Source organism: Camelus ferus, chromosome 26 (genome assembly GCF_009834535.1).
Source record: "Camelus ferus isolate YT-003-E chromosome 26, BCGSAC_Cfer_1.0, whole genome shotgun sequence".
Classification (NCBI taxonomy): domain Eukaryota; kingdom Metazoa; phylum Chordata; class Mammalia; order Artiodactyla; family Camelidae; genus Camelus; species Camelus ferus.
In genome coordinates, this window is record NC_045721.1 from 5182255 (window position 1) to 5196205 (window position 13951).

At 47.1% G+C, this 13951-nt stretch overlaps 1 long non-coding RNA gene and 1 other non-coding gene across 10 annotated transcripts in view; one reads left to right on the forward strand and one right to left on the reverse strand.

Annotated features, from left to right (window-relative positions):
* Positions 1-13951, forward strand: part of LOC116660102 — a 338126-nt gene that overhangs the window by 29882 nt on the left and 294293 nt on the right. The gene's annotated exons all lie outside the window — the stretch shown is intronic.
* On the reverse strand, positions 10005-10076 carry TRNAV-CAC. Its single transcript has one exon. It is a non-coding gene; the product is annotated as a tRNA-Val (tRNA).

A 13951-nucleotide genomic window follows, 5' to 3' on the forward strand; every position in this document is an offset into this window, starting at 1 on the left:
GAGGTGCCACGGGAGGGCATGTAGCCATTGGTCAGCCATTCTTTAGGTGGTCAGGTCATCAACTGCCCCACCTCCCCATCACCACCCTCTCCTATCCCACCAAAAAATACAAACAGTTTACATACATGAAATACATTATCCAACACTGGTAGCTGCCGGGAAAGAAGGACATTCTGTTTGTTGAGGGTCGACTCCTGCTAACACCTCATATACTTTATTTGTTATGATCCTTTACCGATGAGGATACTAAGGTTCAGAGATGTTAAAACAGAAGCCCAAATGTGCATAACTAGTAAGGGGCAAGCAGGGCCAGGTATAAAGACTGGATCTGTCTGATGCAAATACCACGCTTTTTCTTGATCCCTGAGAATGCTTATTACGTGGGAACTTGGTCAATTTCTTGAGTGGGACCACCTTAGACTCAAGTGGAGCATATGTTTATCCTCAGGCTCTGGTAGGAGCCTGCCCTGCCCCTACCCGCCTCTCATACCCTCCAGCACAACAGGTACACGCTCTCTGAAGAGGTGCTTAGAAGCTTGAAGCCCAGGTGTTTTGCAGGGCGCCATGTTCTAGGTGCTTAATGTTGGTTGGTGTGTGGAAGGGCTTCTCCTGTTCCAGCCACATATTATTTAGAAAGACTTTCACAGAGGTCTCTGCTCTTGGCTGGAAGGAGACTGGAAAGTACAGATCCAAAGAAGCAGACTTTGGCCAGCAAGGTGGGATATGTCATTGGCGAGGCTTTTTTCGTGTTTCCTGAGACTAAGCCACCCTTCTGGGAAAAAGCCCCAAGAAAGCAGGGGGCAAGTACCAGCAAATCAGCCTCTAAGTAGAGCAGGTGCCGAAGAAATGGAAAGGAGCTCGTCCCCAATCATCAGGAGGAGTCAGCCCTCAGTTGCTGTGTTAGCTGGAGACTCCCAGACCTGCCAGCCTCCATCTGGGGGAGTTGCTGCAGCCTGGGCACTGGGGCCTGCCTGGGTGCCTGTGATTGAGACCAGAGGATTTTATGGTCTGAAAATGGCTTGAAAGTTTGTTTGGAATTACGCAGAGCACATTTTCGACACCTAAATTGCCGGCTTCCTATTCGTTAGTATCTGCAGTTTACCTCAGTACCACTCTGCTGTCTCCCTCAGCACTTCCCGCGCGCCTTGGAGTTTCCTCTTGCTCTTTGGAAAGGCTCCTGGGCTTTTCTCAAATGCCACTCCCTCTGCACTGGCGTTTCACCCTCTTTATTCATTCTGGGTTGAATAGTGTTCTCCTGAAAATTTCTGTCTGGCTGGACCCTCAGAATATAACCTTTTCTGAAAATAGGGTCTTTGTAGGTATGATTAGTGGAGATGAGGTCATGCTGGATGAGGGTGGTCCCCACATCCAATGGCTGGTGTCTTTATAAGAAGAGGAGAGGATACAGAGGAAGGGGGCCACATGACTGCAGAGGCAGAGATGGGCTGGTGCAGCTGTAAGCCAAGGCACACCAAGGCTTGCTGGGAGCCACCGGAAGCTGGAAAAGGCAAGGAGGAACACCTCCCTAGCGCCTTCAGAGGGACTGCTGATGTGTGGACACCTTGATTTTGGACTTCTGGCCTCTAGAGCTGGGAGAGAATACATTTCTGTTATTTTAAGCCACCCAGCATGTGGTCATTTGCTACTACAGCCGTAGGAAATTAATCCAGCTGTCGGAACAAATATTTCCTTTCCAGTGTAGAAGCACCACTTCACGAATGGAAACCCAGGAAAGTCTCTGTTCTCTCCCTTCCCTGAGCCAGGTGCTCGGGGTTTGTTGAAGATCCATCCATTTCTCATTTCTTCCTTCATTCTGTTGTTCTGTTCCCAAGTCCAAGTTCCCCCCCTTCGACAAGGCTGCAGAAGGATGTCCTGGAGGTGTTACCAGGAGCAGAACCATGTTGTGTACAGGAAATGAACATATTCTCAGTTCCAGGCCTCTTCCGAATCTATATTATCATTTATCCTTCTTAAAAAAATTGGTCTTTTTGGGGGGGATAATTCGGTTTATTTATTTTTAATGGAGGGACTGGGGATTGAACCCAGGACCTCATGCATGCTAAGCACATGCTCTACCACTGAGCTATCCCCTCCCTGCCCCCCATATTATCATTTATTCTTACACAAAATGGTCACCTAACAAATGTTTGATGCCTGACTCGGACTTTGGATGACACTTCCCTCTGTGTTGGGCGTGGGAGGTGACTGGTTGTGTTTTCTGCCAATCACAGCTCTTCCTCCTGCCCTTCTTAACGCCAGCGGGAGATGCTCCAGAAAGTCCTGTGTGGTCCTCCCCAGGCAAGGTCCTCCCTGACTCCCTTTGTGCACCTTCAAGCCTGCGCCTTCCACCAGGCCTTCCCTCCTCCCTGCCTTGTGCCCCTTTTTTAAAATTGTGAAGGTCTCGCTCCTGTGAGCCGTCAGAGGGGCTCTGCACATTTTATACCTGACAGGACCTCTCCCAGAAACCCCGGAGGGAGAAACACCGTTAAAGTGTTTTATGTTGGGGAATAGGTTGGTTTCTGTGCAATAAAAACCAAAGCATTGAACAAGCAAGCTCCTGGTAATTACTGGGACGGAGGAGATAGCTTCCATATGCCGGGTGGGCGCTTGCAGGCCAAACCTACATCTGTTCCCTTTGTTCTGTCAGAGAACAGAGCCAGGAGGGGGTCTGACCTCCCGATAAACCTTCAACCAGAACCTTCTGCTGAGCTTCAGGGAGCAGAGGGGGCTGGGGGAGGTCAGAGGGCAGCAACATCTGGCAGAAGGAGGGGTCAGCGTGGAGGCGGGCGAAAGTGTAGGGGAGAGGAGTTGGGGCCAGGGCCGTCCCTCTATAATCAATAAAGCCAGCTACCAGAGGAGATCAGAGAACCATTCATTAACGACCTTGTTAAGTGATTGATAGGCTTAATTTTCCTGTCAAATGTGGACTTCCCTTGTAAACATGTCAATTGAGGAAAGTTCAAGCTTGTCACTTGGATTTATGGCTGGAATAACATGTAGGTGGAAAAGAGAGGGCAGGTCCCCAGTGACCCAAGCTGGCTGCTAGGAGATGGAAAGGCCAGTGTATCCAGGTGCCTCCGAGACCCTCGGCTTTTCTTCCTACAGCTGAGATAACAAATCACAGCCTTGGTTCTCACTCTCTCATCCTCCAAGGAAGGAAGACATGGCGATCCTGCCACTACCAGCCTGACCCCCACCTCCGCACGGGCTGTCCCCTGGGTTATTCGCTGATTTGCCTGGAAGTCCCGAGGGACATCTCAGTGTTGGAAAGACTCACCCAGGCTGTGCTCTTGGAAAACGCTTCTCCTTTTCCTCTCTGGTTCTCCTGGAAGATCAAGACTAAATGAAAATAGAAGCTGAAAGCCTGAGTTGAGTGACACAAACAAGCCATCAGCTCCTCAGTGATCTGGAAAATTGCTGGCGGCACTCGGGGGGCAGGTTGGAGGGGAGGTGGGCACAGGGGAGTGGCCTGCTCAGAGCCAGTAGACGGCGGGTGGAGGGCAGCTGCAGCCAGCAGCCTGATGTGTGGTCCTGTGGGGAGCCCACTTCTAACAGGCTCCGTTTACTGCTCCGTGTTAAATCGGCCAAGCACAGCCGCCCTCCCCAGACGTATAAGAAATGCAGGCACGAGACAAGTGAGCATTTTCGGATAATTGAAAATATAGTTCAACATCCACTAGAACCCATTAGGGTTATGACCACAAAGCACTGGATATAGCAGACAGGCTGTTCGGGACCTGGCTGGAGTCTGCGTTCACCAGCCCGGTGATGGAATTTGGACTTGGAGATATTCTGTCCTCTTCAGTGTTAAAACATCCTTGGTCATATCCAGATGGCCAATAGGCATATGAAAGAAGATGCCCAACATTGCTAATTATCAGAGAAATGCAAATCAAAACTACAATGAGGTATCACCTCACACCAGTCAGAATGGCCATCATTAGAGGTCTTCACACAATAAATGCTGGAGAGGATGTGGAGAAAAAGGAACGCTCCTACACTGTTGGTGGGAATGTAAATTGGTGCAGCCACAATGGAGAACAGTATGGAGGTTCCTTAAAAAACTAAAAGTAGACTTACCATATGATCCAGCCATCCCACTCCTGGGCATAAATCCGGAGGGAACTCTTAATTTGAAAAGATACATGCACCCCCAAGTGCATAACAGCACTATTCACAATAGCCCAGACATGGAAACAACCTAAATGGCCTCTGACAGATGACTGGATAAAGAAGATGTGGGGTGTGTGTGTGTGTGTGTGTGTGTGTGTGTGTGTGTGTGTGTGTGTGTCTATAATGGAATACTACTAAGCTATGAAAAAGAATGAAATAATGCCATGCGCAACAACATGGATGGATCTAAAGATTATCCTATTAAGTGAAGTAAGTCAGACAAAGACAAGTATCATATGATATCACTTACATGTGGAATCTAAAGAAAGATACAAATTTAATTTACAAACCAGAAATCGACTCATGGACATAGAAAGCCAACTGTGGTTACCAAAGAGGAAAGGAAAGGAGGGATAAATTAGGAGTTTGGGATTAGCAGACACACACTACCATATATAAAATAGATAAGCAACAGGATTCCACTGTATAGCACAAGGAACTTTACTCAATTCCTTGTAATAAGCTATAATGGAAAAGAATCTGAAAAAATACATATGTGTACATATATGTATAAATGAATCGCTTTGCTGTGCACTTGCGACTAACATTGTAAATCAACTACACTTCAATACAAAATAAAATTGAAAAAAATTTAAAAAGTCATATACTTGGTCTTGTGTAATGTGTTTCTCTCTCTGGCCTGGCTGTGGATCCCCCGAGGGCAGGGGCCTCTGTCTCTCTCGCCTTTGTATCTCCCCCCAACATCCGGTAGAGGGCCTGAGTGCAGAGCTGTTGCCCCACCAGCTACGCAGGTGCCCGGGAGCGCACCTCTGCTGGGCTGGACCCCAACAGCCCTCGCAGCCTGTGTTCTGGGACACCGGGGGCTTCATCCCTGGGTGCAGGGAGAGTTGGGGTGGGGGAGAGGCGTGGGGGGCAATTATCTGTAGGTGTAAACTCTGTGGAAGTCTTGCCCCTGCAGCACGTAGCAAATTAGTGTCCCTGTGTGTGTGCGTGTGTGTATGGAGGTGGGGGGTCAGCCAGGTTCTTACAAACGACAGGCCCTCTGTAGGCCCTCCCGGCCATTCGTATCATCATGTATCATTCTTCATCTGGAAATGTGCTACGCCCGGAAGTACATACCAAAGTACAGCTTCCTTCAGTGACATCAAATGTGTTAGGCTTTCGATCCTCAGGCAAGGAATCAGGAGGGACCCCGGCTCCTCTGGTCGCTGGCTCCTCTTTGATGTTCCCCTAGTTCTTCTTCTTCCCGAGCTGCCGGTTTGGTTTATTTGTCTAGGCTTGCTCGGCCTTCAGCATCCTGGAGGTGGGGCAGCAACAGTGAGGACCACGCTAACGGCAGAGCTCTTCCGTCCCCTTTCACCTGCTCCCTGATCAGCGCTCTGCAAACACGGCCCCTAATTCCATGACAAACCCACAGCACCCACCCCTGCCCCCTCCCCGAGGCCGTGCAGGGGGATGTGTGTCGGGATGGAGCCTGGCCAGTCCCGGCCTCCGGAGGCCAGGCTTGTAGATAACTCTGCTGCTCTGTTACTTCAGAGCGTCCAAGGCCGCACTCATTTTCTGCAGCTGGAACATGTAGGGCATATTGGTCAGAAGTCTGTATGTTTGTTTTTGTGGCGGGATCTCTGGGCACTTAATGGCAGGGATTTTCTGAAATATTTTTAGGTGCAGACCCGCAGGGCCATTTTTCTTCCTTATCTCCGTGCTAGTGTATAATAGGAGCTGTATTATGGCTCTAATGTACTCGAATTGAGCTTCTGGAGGGACGCCAGGACCACGTTCGGACAAAAAGCCCTGTTGGAAAGAGTTGGGTGGGGGTGGGGGCTGGGAGGCCCATCGGTCACAGAGCCGTCTCTTGGCAGGGACCCGACCCTCACTTTCCTTTAACGCAGTCAAGGCCCTGGAACCCATGCCTCGATGGCCTCCCTTCATCTAATACTGCACCCCAGTCCATAATTATTAATGATTATTATTAAAGTTATCTCTGCTACTTACTGAGCATCTACTAAGTGTCAAGGACAGCCCAAGCTACTTTGCAAATGCTCTTGCATTAATCATCACAGTAACACTATCCTGTAGGGAGTCTTGCTGTCTCTGTTTACAGAGAAACTGAGGCTCAGAAGGTGGAGGTACCTTCCCCAGGGTTGGGAGGGTGAGGTGGGCTCACCTCTAGAGCCTCGTTGGCAGGCAGACAGCTTCCCATACGCTCTCCTGTCTCCTCAATCCTCTCAGCTAAACCTCCCCTACACAATCCATTTCCAAACTGGGGGGAGCACAGCACAGAGCCACGCCCCCAACCCCCGTTCCACCGGCTGCTCCCCTCTGCCCACCCCCAGCCCAGGTGTCCTCTTGTTTTCTGACCTGGTGTCTGGTCAGGATAGGCAACAGATTCTTTGCGCTGTGATGGGACAGGATGGATGGGACCCTGAGCTTTGCCTGTGTGTCTGTGGGGCGCTGGCAGCAGGCTCTGCCCAGGGCATTGAGGGATTCCTTCTGTTTCTAGAGATTAAGGCCAGAGGAAGCAGACATGCCTCATTAACTAGTTTTCTCAGCCTATAAAAAGCAGTAAAACCTCCTGAGGCTTCCAGACCCCACTGCCCCCACCCACGAGGCTGGTCTGCAGCACCTTTCCGAAGCCCTGGTACTGACTGCTCTGGGGGCCTGCTGATATCCAGATGTAGTGCCCAGTTTTGGGTACCAGTTTCCTCTCTCGCAGGACTTTTCCTTTTGAGGAAGGAAGCAGGAAGATTTGCCCTGTGTTTAGTAAAACACATCCTTCAGCCTTACTCAGCCCTCTGTGTCCTTGAACCCAGGCATTTTCACGGTAAAGGAGACTTTGATCAACGGCCCCATTTCCGAGGGACAGGGATGTTCTTTAACTTGCACGAAGCACGATCCCTGTCTGTGCCAGAAAGTCCCAAGCTCCGCGGTGCTGGCACCAGGCCCCTGGGAACTAGCAAGTGAGATGAATTGGGAGCCTAGAGCGAAATATTTGCTTTCATGCAATTTAGTTTCCCTCTACTACTTGCTTAAAATTCTGCGGAACAATTAAATCTTAAAAGTGTCTTGTGAATGCCTTGGGCTCCCTTCTTCAGTTTTATTGATTGTATTCGATATCACTCACAAGAGCGAGAATTTTTTTTTTTTAAACATTTAATAAGACCATTTGGTTGCAACCCAGAAAGAGAAAAATCCACAAAGCGAAATAGCATGTAAACTCCAGGAGCAGGCTCAGCTCAGCAAGCGGAAAAACCTCAGGTCGTTCCATCCACAACCTTCATTGGGTCATCTTTGATCAGGGTCTTGGTTGGACTGAGTGAGGAAATAATCTATGAACGAAGGCTGGGTATTCCTGCCCCTGAGTAATGTAGAGTATCTTTGGGGATAAAGCAGAGAATAAATACTCCAGACAGAAAAAGGCTTAAGGGCCCTTTAAGAAGACAGATGAGCGAAAACAAATGAATATAAGGAACTTCTCTTCTCTCCACCCAAGCAGATTACTGATAACTGATTTCCAGGTAACACTGGGAACACACCCTGAATTGGACTTGTAACTTCCTGTACCAGGGGATCAAACTGAGTGACTTAATTCCACGTAATTCAGGCGCAAAGGACTCATTGAAGGTAGAAAACCATCATTAGCAAGCATTTATTTCATTTTTATCTGATCCCCTCTTGGCAAGTGGTTCACTCATTCTTTTTTCCAAAGGCTTCTAGACGGCTCAGCTGAGGAGGACCCAAGTGAATCCACAGCCTCAGGATGGCTGATTCAGCCAGGAAGTGCTGTCTGAGCTTCTTTTTAAAAACCCAGATGAAAAGATGTTTGAGAATAACAAAATGTAAGAGCTTCCTCCTGTCTGTCTTGGAAGATGGGCCACCTGCCCACTCCATTTCAGCATGGAGGTGTCACGAGAAGCTTCTAATGCCAGGCCCCTGCAATGATGGAAATGATGGTTTCTCAGCAAAGGCGGAAATGGAGGAGCGAGGAGGAGGTGGAGGAGGAAGGCGATCGCTCCGGGCTTTGATGGCCTTGTGCTTTCAAGCCCCGAGAAAGAAGGATCCGAGCTGTAGCACTCAATACAGAGCTGCAAGTCTCTGGTGGGGGGTGGGGGGATGTGGCACATCTGCCTTTTATAGGTTTGGAATGAAAAATGCTTTTAATTAAGGAGTGGAATTGGAGCTTTTAGTCTTGCCGCATGCTCCGTACCTGTCAGACATGCTGGATGGAAGTGGCATTCTGACCCCTCACTCACACCTACTGTAACCAAAGGACTCCAGGGAGGAACTGTGAGCACCTGAGAAAGTCTGAGGGAGCTTGTGGGGCCACGGAATGCACCCCCTCCCCCGCCCCATGCAGAGAACCCCCCTTCGCCCGCACCATGAGTGACTTACAGCCTGATGCCAGATGCCCGACTGGAGGAGGAAGGGTGGGTCCGTGTCACTGTTGCCTGTGGACAAGGCCGAGAGCCAGGAAGGCTAGGGGGACCCAACAAAGCTAGAAAAACAAAGATTAAAAATGAGGACAATAAAAATAGAGCATTTAAAAAAAATGACAATAAAAATTTAGAAATAAAAAATTCAAAAGTGAAACAAAACTAGAAAGGTAACACCCTGCCACAGTATTCCCATTTGGTATAAGCCCCCCCCCCCAACCCCTCCCCAAAGAACCCCCACCGCAAGAAAAAAACCTCCGTAAAGGGAATGGAAATTATTCTGTGGAGGTGACAGCTCTCGTGGGCAAGAGCAGCAGCAAGGTTAGGTGGCATCTGTGAAATTTCAGGAGCCAACCAAGGCAAGGAGCTACCATAAGAAACCACCACTCTCTCCTGGTGATAAAAGGTAGATGGGCCTGAGCTCAGCTTCTCTTTTTATCCTCATTCCCCCCCCCCCCCGAATGCCTCTTAGCTATAAGGTACTTCCATATGAGATGTGAGTCCTTCCGTAAGTACTGGAAGGAGCTCCTGGGAGTTAAGTCACGAGCTAGTAATCCTTTCGGCTAGTTTGAGTCAGGCCTCAGAGCAGCAGAAGCAGCCCGAGTACCATCTTCATGCTTTTCAGGCCCAAACATTGTACACATTTCTGTGCAATCCCTTTGGTTGACTCATCTTCCTTTCTGCCTTGGAAAATCTCATTTCAATCCTTGAAGATCCAATGAGGGCTGCATTAATTCCTCTCTGGGCCCTCAGTATTCACTACCCCCATCCCCTTATAGGTTAATAAAAGTTGAAAACAATACAACATTAAACACATGCATGCTGAAATTAACCCCCCTCCCGATTTCTAATGAAAGTTTTGAACTGTTTTTTCCTGCCCCCTCCTTTCGCGCTCCCTCCCTCTCTCCTGTGTTTCTGCTTTGCTGGATTTTAAATGTTTAACCTGCATATCTGTACTAGCTCTAGATTTGGTTCTAATGTGACCTGCTGGGTAGAGGTTCCTCCTTTGCTAGGCAGAAACAATTGCTCCTCTGTTGTGCCTGTGCAGTGCAGCCCTCCCACTCCTCCCTCCTCTTCCCTTCCATCTTTCATTCACAATCTAGAGGATGTAGCACTTATCACATTGTGTTACATTGAGCTCTGTTTACCTTGATCTGCCAGCTGCTTCAGGGCACAAATGTTACCCTTCTTTGCATCTCTAAGTTTAGCACAGTTCTTGGCTCCTGCAAAATGCACAATAATTGTTGAAAGGGACCAAATTCAGAGCAAGGAATGAAAAGAGTCAGAGGAAAACCATGGTAGGTTTCTGAAGTCTTTAAAAAAATATTTTTTTTAAGGCACCGTCAAAAACGGCTTCCTCCTAATGTATTTGTTTATTTTTTTTGGAGGGCGTGATTAGGTTTATTTGTTTGTTTGTTTGTTTATTTATTTACTTAATGGAAGTGCTGGGGATTGAACCCAGGACCTCATGCTTGTGAAGCATGCACTCTACCACTGAGCTAGACCCACCCCCACCATCCCTACCACCCCTACCCTCCTCATGCCCTGGGTTTTGAAGTCTTGGTGGAGAAAAGTGATGGACTCATGGACTGAAGTTTTATTGTTGTTTTTAAAATTATTTATTTATTTACTTATTTATATTGAAGCATAGTTGATTTACAATACTGTGTTTGTTTCAGGTGTACAGCAAAATGATTCAGTTACATATATATTATTTTTCAGATTCTTTTCCATTATAGGCTATTACAAGATATTGAATATAGTTCTGTGTGCTATACAGTAGGTCCTTGTTGTTTATCTATTTTATATAAGGGAGTGTATATCTGCTAATCCCAAACGTCTAATTTATCCCTCCCTGACTTTCCCCTTTGATAACCAGAAGTTTGTGTTTTATGTCTGTGAGTCTGTTTCTGTTTTGTAAATAAGCTCATTTGTATTATTTTTTATATTCCACATATAAGTGATGTCATATGATATTTGTCTTTCTCTGTCTGACTTACTTTACTTAATATGATATTGTCTAGGTCCATCCACGTTGTTGCAAATGGCATTATTTCATTCTTTTTTGTGGCTGAGTAGTATTCCATTGTACATATATATATTTATCACACTGAAGATCTATTCTTGATATTCTGCCACTGTTGAAGACAAGGATGGTGTAATTGATCAAATATATCCCCTTATGTAAATTATCATATCATGTCATTGATACATACATGTAGATATACCCCCATAGTACATTGTTCACCATGCAGAGAGTTAATGAATAAATTAAATTATATTGGTTTCATTTTCATCATTAGACTTACTGTTTTTTTTATGATTATGTACAGAAGATTGTTGACTGATTTTTTTTATCACATTTTGTGTCAGGTACTGCGTTACAGCCAACAGAAAAAACTGCTAACATTTATTGAGCCCTCATCATGTGCCAGACATTCTTTGAAGCACTTTGCAGATGTTAACTTACTTGATGCAGCAAACCTGTATGCAGCTCAGACGTGATCTGTAATTGATGCTATATCTTGCGTGGCTGGAAATAAAAATTTCATAATATCCTATAAGCATATGGTGAGCAATACAGTTAGGAATATGGGTAGAAGAGATTAAACTATTGTGATGTAGTGAGAGTATTTATCGAATCCACACCATCACGAATTCAGTTTGGTGGCTTAAGAAAAAAAATGTTGCTATTTGGGCCCATACACTTTATAACTTGGGGAAAATGGGGTCCAATGTCATTGCCGTGGGGTCAATCTTGGGCGGAGTATCAGCAAGAGAGCGGGAGAAGGAAGAGGGCCCCACCCTTTGTCATCCACATGTTCTACTCATCTGTTGGGAGGGGAGGGAGCTGTTCAACCCCTTTGGTTCATCTGGCTGCCATGATGATCATGGGTCCACGTGTTAAAAGAATAGGAGGAGCCACAACTCAACGTGGACTTCCTTCACTGAGCTCTTGGGAGGGATGTTTATTTTGCCCTTTACCGTTCTCTCTCGGTGATAGTTCTTGCTGTTAAGTCAAAACGTGGAGGTTGAAAGATCCACAGTCTCAAGGAGGCTGTGATGCCTCACTTTTTGTTTTTGCAGTTGGACACACAACAGGACCTTAATTCACGTTCACTGAGTGAATCAGCAGATTTCTCTCCAGCCAACACTGGCCCTGTGATGGCAATTTGCGGTCTTATTATGTTAGGTTCACACCCTATTAGTATTTATTTTGGTTAATAGAATGCAATTAGGCTGTAATCATATCAGCAGCTTTCAGATCATGTCAAAAAAATAAAAGCTATTGAAATACCAGTGCTAATGTAAAGTGATGGGAAATAGTTACTGTACTGAAAGGCTTGCGTTGAGTTAGGCAGGGGAGAAAGCTGGGGAGTGGGAGGAGTGGGGGGATTGGGTCTTTGGCTTCTTCACAGACTCCTGTCTGAAGAGCTCCTGGGCTCAGGGATGCCTCTGTGTTCTCTCCCTGATGGGGCCGTGACACTTTTACGCTTTCTTGAGACATAGTTCTCTGTTTGGGTGGTCTTGAGGTTGGTAATGGGAAGACAGAGATGGAGAGCTAATTCCAATTTTCCTCTAAGTGGCTGTGTGTCTTAGGCAAGCCTCCTACCCTCTCTGGGTCCTTAGTTCTCACCTGTCGAACAAGGAGAGTGTCCTAGATAATAATAAGGTCCCCTGGCTCTGTTATTATATATAATGATACTGTGACTTCTCCAAGCCTAAGCTGAGCTATGGTGCATGTTAAGCTGAGCCCATTTTTTTTTTTTTTTTTTTTTTTTTTACTGGCTGGTGCAAATCCCAAAGCACTTCAGCCCCATGAGAAGTGTTGGGTACCATTCAGTGCTTGCAGCTCTGTCTAACAGATCTTCTAGAACCTGGGTGGTCAAGTGTGGGCAAATATTTGCCTCAGAGGGTATTAAAACTATGATGCCTGGGTTGGTCACACTTTCCCATGCTGCAGCCCTTTCCTCAGCCTCTTGGCTGACCCCGATTCCTCCACCTGTTGAGGTTGGGCAGGTAGAAGATTCTGGAAATGAAGCCAAGTGAAGGAAAGAGTGGTCCAAGAGCCAGATACCATTTTCCAGTGGTCCTTTCGTTTGGGCGTCTCTGGTTCCCTCGTGGAAGGGTGCAGTGACATCTCCAGGCCCTGGTCCAAATTCTGGATTCCTGGGTGTCTCTGAAGCCTGGCCACAAGAAGCCAATTGTTTGGGGTTTGCAGGGGATGGGGCCGGTGGTGCAACCCCGAGGAAATAATTAACACTCATCTCCGAGGAGAAACTTGCAGCCAGAGCCACACTTGTGGTGGCGCATACATCTCACAAAGAATTGTTATTTAAGCAATAATCCTTGAGAAATTGGTCGTTACCCGCATTAAACGACTCAGCCCATTGCCAAGGATGGTTAACGCTCTAATAAACTGGTCATTAACTGCAGTAACAATGAATTTCGAGGGGATTATTGCTATTATAAACCTTAATCAATGGTTTATAACAGCAATAATGTGGTCCTTTCTCTTAATGGTAAGTAGGGCAGCTTGCGCCATCGCCTTGAAAATGTTTTTGTGGTGGCTGATGAGTCAGAGGGGAGGTCTTCCCAGGACTGCCCACCCTTCGGGATCACAGCAGGGAAGGCAAAAGACACCCCAGGGGCTCTTGACTGCCCACGGTCTGTTCTGCAAGGATCAGGTGTGGAGCAAGGAGCGAGGGATTCTCTTCCAACCCCCGTGGTCCTTCCCCATTGCAGACCCAGCAGGGCTCAGGGTGTGGAGATGCTGGGGTAGGCCTGTCCGGCGTGAGACTCAGGACTGAGATTGTGATTCAAGGTGGGTCTCCTCATGGGTGGGTAGTGATAAGGAAGGAGAAATGACCACGGACTTAGGGACATGGAGTCTGCTCCAGGCTCAGTTCTGTCGCTAACTTGTGATGTGACGCCAGAAAAAATGATACCACTTTCATGAGCATCTGAAAGGTGGAGCTTGGAATCAATCCCCTCTCAAGTCCCTTTCTGGTATAGCACTCTGCGGTTCTCATAATGTTGGCATCTTGTATGAGTTTGCCATTATTAACTTACATAACCCTGGGCATTGTTCTCAGTTGTTTGCATATATTAACTCATCCAGTTCTCGCAACAACCCTGATTCTGTTATCAAGGACCCTGAGGCAGAAGAGACTGAGAAACTTGTCTGAGCCCATAGCCAACCCCAGGTGGAGCTGGGGTTTGAACACAGGAAATCTTCCTCCTTACACTCTACCATCTCTCTAGAAGTCCCCCTTTATAATTTAATTTGACCCTCACATCCTTTGAGGTAGGCTGGTTGGGGCTACCATATTGGTTTTACAAATGAGGACATTCAAGGATCTGAGAAATAAAGGGACTTGCTC